Raw genomic sequence first — 7,534 nt, 5'->3', positions numbered from 1 at the left:
AGGAAAGAGGTTAGGAAAAAAAGGACCATGGGATGCTAATGGAGTGAATCACTTTTAAATTAGGATCCTCTCATCTGATGCAGCCCCTCCCCCAACACTGTCATGATGCAGCAACCATTGGTGATGGCAATTACAATTTGGATTCCAGGTGGAATGTTGGTGTGTGCTGAAAGGCTTGTTGTGGCTGATGGATCCAAGGTAACTGGGCAGAGCTCTGTGGGTGGATCAGTGTCATGGTGGGACTGCAGCCCTCTGTGGAGTTTGGTTTAGTTGTATTCTTCGGGAAGCTGTGTAAGTTCGAGATACGGCTGCTGCCCAATGGCCTGAGATCATGGGTCAGTTTTTAGAAAATGAAAATCAGACAGTGGAAGATCTGCCCATCATCAGCATACTGGTGAGGCTCCAAGGTACTTTCAGACTTGCCCAGTGGTGTAGAAGTCGACTTTATGGGAGACACAAAGAGAAGCCAGCAGAAAAGCTGGCTGCACAGATTGAGGAGAGTTGCAAACACATTGGTGAGATTTGTTCTGCTACAATGGAGAATACTGGCATGGAGAATTCTTTAGCGAACACCAGGCTTGAAAGACATTCATGAGACATGTTGAGCCTTGTTGATACTAGCAGAAAGCTGTGGAGGGTCAACATGAACTTGAGGAAGGTACTCAATTCTCTGCTCCAAGAAGTAGTCCAAGATTACTGACGTCTAAAAGAGAAGAGGTGGTAGAGATGATAAAACCACTCATGTTCTTGGAAGAGGTGGTGAGAATCCACACGTCCCAAGGGGCATTTAAAAATCACACAGACCACAGAGCACAAAGCCCTGGTAGCTTTATCCTGGTGTTGGGCCTAACTATCAAGCACTCGCTGTTCCCTCCCCTCCACTCAGGCATCCATTTCAAAGGATCAGCACTTGAGCTGCAATGAAGCCAGTAGGAGAAAAGCAAGCCCCTCCTAGAACCAGTGTTCCTCCTAACTTCACAATCTGTGCACAACACTGAACTCCTCAACGGTCAAATATTCTCGTCTATAATAGATAGGAATGGAGTACTTAGCTCCCACAAGGAAATGACCTTCCCCTAGATTTAGCAAATGCTATGGTTACATCTTCATTGGGGTGAATTGATTGTGGTAAGTGAGGGGAATATATGACTGAACTTGTATATGTATTAGGCCTCAGTTTGTCAAGACAGTATAGGTAACTATTATAAGTCAGTTAGTGAAGTGAACTGTAAAAGTAGCCATATACATGTAAGGACACATGTTATGTGGACTGACTTTTCCCTTCATTCAAGCACCGGGTGCAGTATATCATGTGGGTTCAGACTTTGCTGGGTTAAACTGCTTTACCCAACATGATCGGATGATTAAGTGTTCTCATGGTTGATAGAAGAACACCTGGTTCTCAATAGCCTAGCAAAACTGAAGCAGGTTTCTCAAAGCTATAATGCCTCTAGGTGCTTTTGGAAACAAGAATAAATATAAATAGCTTGTTTCGGTTTCCTTGGTTTTCCAAGACAGAAATGTTACCCCTTGAAATGACAACATTGGCCAATATGTGTCATTGAGAAGAAAGAGCACCACATGCACAAGGGAAACCCAGGGTGGGGTTATTTCATGGTTCCAATAGTTATTTCATTGTTCCTGTTGGTGTGGTAAGTATCAGCAGTAAAGTGTTGACCTGTCCTCTTTATCATTTTGGACTGCTTTTTTACATTCTATCTGTCTACTTTTTCCTTAGACCTGAATAATGTTAACAAAATTGACAAGTCTGGCTTGTATGTATATTTAGTATGTTTCAAAAACTAACTTCATTTTCATATAAATCCCAAAATCTGTAAATCAATTCTATTAAGCTTTTGAAAGACTACAACTGAGGTATCAACACAATGTCAAAATTGGAATCTTCCGACAAACCCTTCCACCATGGCTGTATAGAAAAAAGAGATAAACAAGAATCACATTACTGTGAGTTATATATGGAAAGTGTTGATTTATTGATGCCCAGTTGGCAGGGTACCAGTGCAACCTACACTCACTCACTCCCATGTACACAGCAAGAGAAAAAACCACTCACCATGCCCTTGGTTCAGGATACTTCCTGAAGAGTGGTCCCTTATTTCCAAATACAGAATGAGGCCTCAGAAAACCTGGAAGCAGGAGAAGGCAAAGTAGATAATGGAAATCAGTGCAGGACCTGACCTCTGGTGATGGAGCAGCAAAGGTGAAAGTCTGTTTTTCTTGGATGCACACTCTCAAGCGGAGAGGACACATGGAATTGAAAGCAATGTGCTGATTGTTAGAAGAGTGCACAGCAGATGCTTGGCTGACAGAACTCAAAGAAATCAGCACAAAATATCCCCACAATTAATTCTGAGAACAAGAACCGAGCTGCCAAATTTGAGCTTGCCGTGGCTGCAGAAAACGAGGCTATGGATGATGGCACACACTGTGTCTCAGGGTTCTGGAGTAAGTTGTGGATTTTGGTTGGCCCTACCAAGAGAGGATACTGAGCTTGAACCTCAGTGAGAAAGCAACAACCCTGGGGCACAAAGTAGAGTTTATCAAAATGTCCCATTGCCACATCCACTGTATCTGCAGGCCCAGTGACCAATTTGTCATTTTGCCAATAGAGCACATGTGGGGCTCAATCAGAGAAATCATGCATCTTGTCTGAGGGATCTGGAGGGCCTTGGGGTTTAAATCAGTTTCCAAAGCCTTAGGATCAGCTAAATTCCTAGCCTGGACTGGGATTACAGTCTGGTATGAGGCAGAGAATGCAGGAGAGCTCTGTGGTTGCCTTTGTGGTCCCAAGCCACAGGGATGAGAGAACAAAGAATAGTGGTCTAGGTCCGTAGCATGAGAAGATGAAGCATTTCCTTCTGCATTATATCCCAAATGCAGATGCTACATTTTGGATGACACTGACATGGTATGCCACCGAGGACAACTAAGTGGTTCTGTGTGATAATGACAGCAGGCCCAGATGCATGAAATTCTTAGATATGTTTCCACAGCTTTTTCTGTTGACAGAGAAGCTCTGGGAAGAACTGGGCACATTGGGACATTCACATGGAAATAGAAAGGTCAATGGCACTGTCAATATGCTGTTTTGAAAACACTCCAAAATGACATAAAGCTGTCTGCAGAGCTGAAACTTATAGATGCTTCGTTTCCACAAGAAGAATGGTCATGTCCACTTTAAGAAAAGTGACATAAGCGTATTAAAAAGGGAATTATTCTCAATGATGAGAGTAAGGTGTGTTCAACACAGAAAGGCATCACCAGCATTTAGAGTTATACCAGACAACCCACACACATAAACGACATGGCTCAATGTGTAGGAAATATTGTCCTCACAGAAATATTATGGAATTGCGTACACACAAGAGACTAAAACGTTCACTTAACAAAGCCTTACAAGTCTACTTTAGATACCTGATACTACTTGACCAGTAGAGATAAAGAAGTATAGTAAAAGAAACAGGAAGTACCATTCTCAGTTCCAAAGAGATTGAAGGCCCTAAGTAAAGCTTTCAAACAACTGGATTGAGAAACACTACCAGAGCAATTATTGAAAACTTAAGTGAGAGAAACAGTAAAGAACAACATGTCCATCAACAGATGACTAGATAAAGAAGATGTGGTGTATTTATACAATGGAATACTATACAGACATAAAACCCGACAACATAATGCCTTTTGAAGCAACATGGATGCTCCTGGAGAATGTCATTCTAAGTGAAGTAAGCCAGAAAGAGAAAGGAAAATACCATATGAGGTCACTCATATGTGGAATCTAAAAAACAAAAACAAACAAAAACAAAGCATAAATACAGGACAGAAATAGACTCACACACAGAGAATACAGACTTGTGATTACCAGGGGAGTGGAGGGTGTGAAGGGATAGACTGGGATTTTAAAATTGTAGCAGAGATAAACAAGATTACACTGTATAGCACAGGGAAATATACACAAAATGTTATAATAACTCACAGGGAAAAAAAGTGACAAGGAGTGTGTATATGTATATGAACGACTGAAAAATTGTGCTGAACACTGGAATTTGACACAACATTTTTAAATGATTAAAAATCAATAAAAAATGTTAAAAAAAAGTGTCTCAGAATCACAAAAGGCAGAAATCAGAAAAGGGGAAGAGAACCTCTAAGACGAACCATATAAAATCAGAAAGCTCAACAGATGAGATAATAGCAGGGCAAAAGTCAGTCCTAAGCAAACTAGATAATGCAGAGGGACTTGTGAATATCTGTGAACACAGAGGAACAGAAATCCCTCTATCAGAAGATGACATAGTAAAGCAAGTGAAAACCAATGCAAATATTGCTGTTGAATCCTGGGGTAAGACAAAGCATGAAAGACTAGGATTCATAAGAGTCCCAGAAGGAAAAGCTAGATATAAAGAAAAAAAACTGAAAAGATATTAGTAGAAAAATCAGACTGAAACTTGCTGAAATCCAAGAAACAATCATCTATAAAAAACTAGGGGCAAACAGCATCCAAATTATATGGAATCACAGTAGACTTAAAAGCAGCTGTATTATCTTTCAAATCATCAAAGTTCATGATCAACCCAGTGATTTTAAATGTACCTAAAGAAAGCAACTTAGTCAGAACAGAACCTTCAGAGGGGTTTCAACTGATACGTCTACAGAAATTTTGCAGGACAGGAAGGAGTGCCAGGACATAGACCAAATTCTGGATCAGAAAAAGCTGCCATCTAGGGTAGCCTATGCCACAAGAGTGCCATTTCTGATAATGGCAGAGCTAGACAATTTCACAGACCGGCAAAATGTAAAAGAAGTCAGCAGTTCAAAACTTATCATAAAACTAAGATTGAGAATTCTACCCTGAAGAGAAAAGTAGCAAGATGAAATGGAAATAAGAAAACCATCTTTAGAAATGAAAGAAGAGCAATGAGTTGCAGGAAATAAACAAGAAGAAGGCAAGGAGGACAGCAAAACCCTAATGATGGGAGAGGGAAGCAGGAAAACATAGGTGATTCTCAGCACTATACTAAGTTAATCAGCTTATATGACTCTCTGAAGCAAATGGAGAGATGCATGGCCTAATGTGTTTGCAAAACAAAGAACAAGCAAATAAACAAACAATTAAACAAACAAACAAACACCAAAGAGTACGGTTGACTGACATATACCCAAAGGAACCATAATAATTCTAAAGAAAATACTCAAACGGATAACAAGTATCATTCAGCACGCATCGACCCAGTATCACTGCTTGCATATACTCAACACACTGTTATTCAGAATACAGATGTATGCAAAAATATTCAAATATACTGATTCATATCAGCACATCATGACCTAACCCAAATGCCTATTTTGAATAAGATCAATTAGTATCCCATAATATGGACTTACTAGTCTTCCAACAGGATGAATGAATGGCTTGTTCAACCCTACATAGAGTATAGATGGCATACGCTTATAACAAAATAATTAGCTCTACAAAACTGTACTAAGAGCAAAAGAGACAGACAGTAAAGTGTACATTGGGATTGGCTTCATTTCTAGGAATTTCAGCCTCCATGAAACAAATGGATCCATGTACTGAGAGTGTGGGTGTTTCAACCAAAAAGCAACAGATGGATATGTATTCTGGGTGAATGGATATTACACAAACAAAAAATTCCTATAGTGGGGTCTTTGTTTACTGTTAAGTGTTAGAAAGATTAAAGACGTTTGGAACCATAAACTTACATGGGCACACTTCCCTCTCTTTGTACTGTGTATAGAGATCTGAACTAAAGGTAAGAGGGTAGGAAAAAAGGACCATGGGGTGCTAATGGAGAGAATCACTTTTACCTTAGGAACCTCTCTTCTGATTCAGTCCCTCCCCCATCACTGACAAGATGCAGCAACCATTGGGGATGGAAGTTACCGGTTGGATTCCAGGTAGAATGTTGGTGTGTTCTGCAAGGCTTGTTGTGGCTGGCGGATCCAAGATAACTGGGCAGAGCTCTGTGGGTGGATCAGTGTCATGAAGGGTCTGCTGACATCTGTGGAGCTTGGATTATGTCTCTTGTTCGGGAAGATTAGTAAGTTCGAGATACTGTTGCTGCCAAATGGGCTGAGTTAACTAGTCAGTTTCCAGATCTGACAAGGCAGACAGTGGAAGATATTCCTGTCATCAGCTTACCGCTGTGGCTCTGAGATACTTTTAGGCTTGCCGATTACTGTAGAATTCTACTAATGAGAGACACGAAGACAGACTTAAGAAAAGCTGGGTGCACAGATTGAGGAAATTTATGAACACATTGATGAGGGTTGTTCAGCTACTATAGAGAATACTGGCATGGAGGGATTTGTAGAGAATACCAGGCTCAAAAGATATTCATGGGACATTTTGAGCTCTGCTGAAACTGACAGAAACCTGTGGAGGGTCAACATGCACTTGATGAAGGTACTCAATTCTCTGCTTCTAGAACTGGTCCAAAATTCATGCAGTCTGAAACAGAAGAAATGGCAGAGATTATTAAAGTTCTCATCTTCTTGTAGGAGGTTGAGAGAATCTGCAAGTCATAAGGGGCATGTACAAACCAGTCAGACCATCAAGCCACAAGCCCTTGTAAGCCTTTTCCCAGGGTTGGGCCTAGCTCTCAAGCACTTGCTCTCCCCCCCCTCCACTCAGCCATCCATTCCAACGGATCAGCACCTGAGATGCAATCAAACCAATAGGAGCACAGAAAGCCCCTCCTTGTATCAGTGTTAAAATTCTTTAACATCCTGTGCACAACAGTGAATTTCTCCATGGTCAACTACTCTCGACTAAAATAGATTGGAATTGAATTCTTAGCTTACACCACAAAATGATGACCTTCACCTAGATTCAGCAAATACTGGGGATATGTCTTCTTTGGGGAGAAGGGGGTGTGGTAAGTGAGGGGAATCTTTGACTGAACTTGTATATGTATTTGGCCTCAGTTTTTCAAGACAGTATAGGTAAATATTATAAGTCAGATAGTGAACGGAACTGTAAAAGTCGCCAATGACATTAAAGACACAGCTTATGTGGACTTTCTTTCATTGAGTCAAGCCCCCGTGGGCACTATATCATGGGGGTGCAGACTCGGTTGTGTTAAATTGCTTTACCCAACATGATGGGATGATTAAATAATCTCGCCTTTGATAGAATTGCACCTGGTTCTCAATAGCCTAGCAAACCTGAAGCAGTGTTCTCATAGCTATAATTCCCCTAGGTCCTATTGGAATCAAGCCTACATAAATATGTTGGTTGTTTTAACTTGTTTTATTTTTTCTAGAGAGGAATGTTGCACCATGAATTGCCATCATTGGCCATTATGTGTCATTGAGATGAAAGGGTGCCACATGCATAAGGGAAACATAGGGTGGGGAATATTTCATGGTTCCAATAGTTATTTCATGGTTCCTGTATGTGTTGGAAGCCTCAACAGTAAAGTGTTGACCTGTCCCCTTAATCACTTTGTGCTGCTATTTTACATTCTTTTTGTCTATTTTTTTTTAGAGCTGA

The 7,534-nt window shown here is 40.7% G+C and overlaps 1 long non-coding RNA gene across 1 annotated transcript; it reads right to left on the bottom strand.

Moving 5' to 3' along the window:
* Window positions 1–426: 426 nt before the first annotated feature.
* On the bottom strand, window positions 427–6,012 carry LOC140692738 (uncharacterized). The gene is made up of 3 exons (XR_012068306.1): window positions 5,924–6,012; window positions 2,075–2,147; window positions 427–703 (listed from the first exon to the last, which is right to left on the bottom strand). It is a non-coding gene; the product is annotated as an uncharacterized lncRNA (long non-coding RNA).
* Between the last annotated feature and the right edge of the window lie 1,522 nt (window positions 6,013–7,534).

The sequence above is a fragment of the Vicugna pacos genome, unplaced genomic scaffold (assembly GCF_048564905.1).
Source record: "Vicugna pacos unplaced genomic scaffold, VicPac4 scaffold_16, whole genome shotgun sequence".
NCBI lineage: Eukaryota > Metazoa > Chordata > Mammalia > Artiodactyla > Camelidae > Vicugna > Vicugna pacos.
Note: the sequence above shows the minus strand (reverse complement) of the source record. Positions and strands in the feature narration are given on the sequence as shown.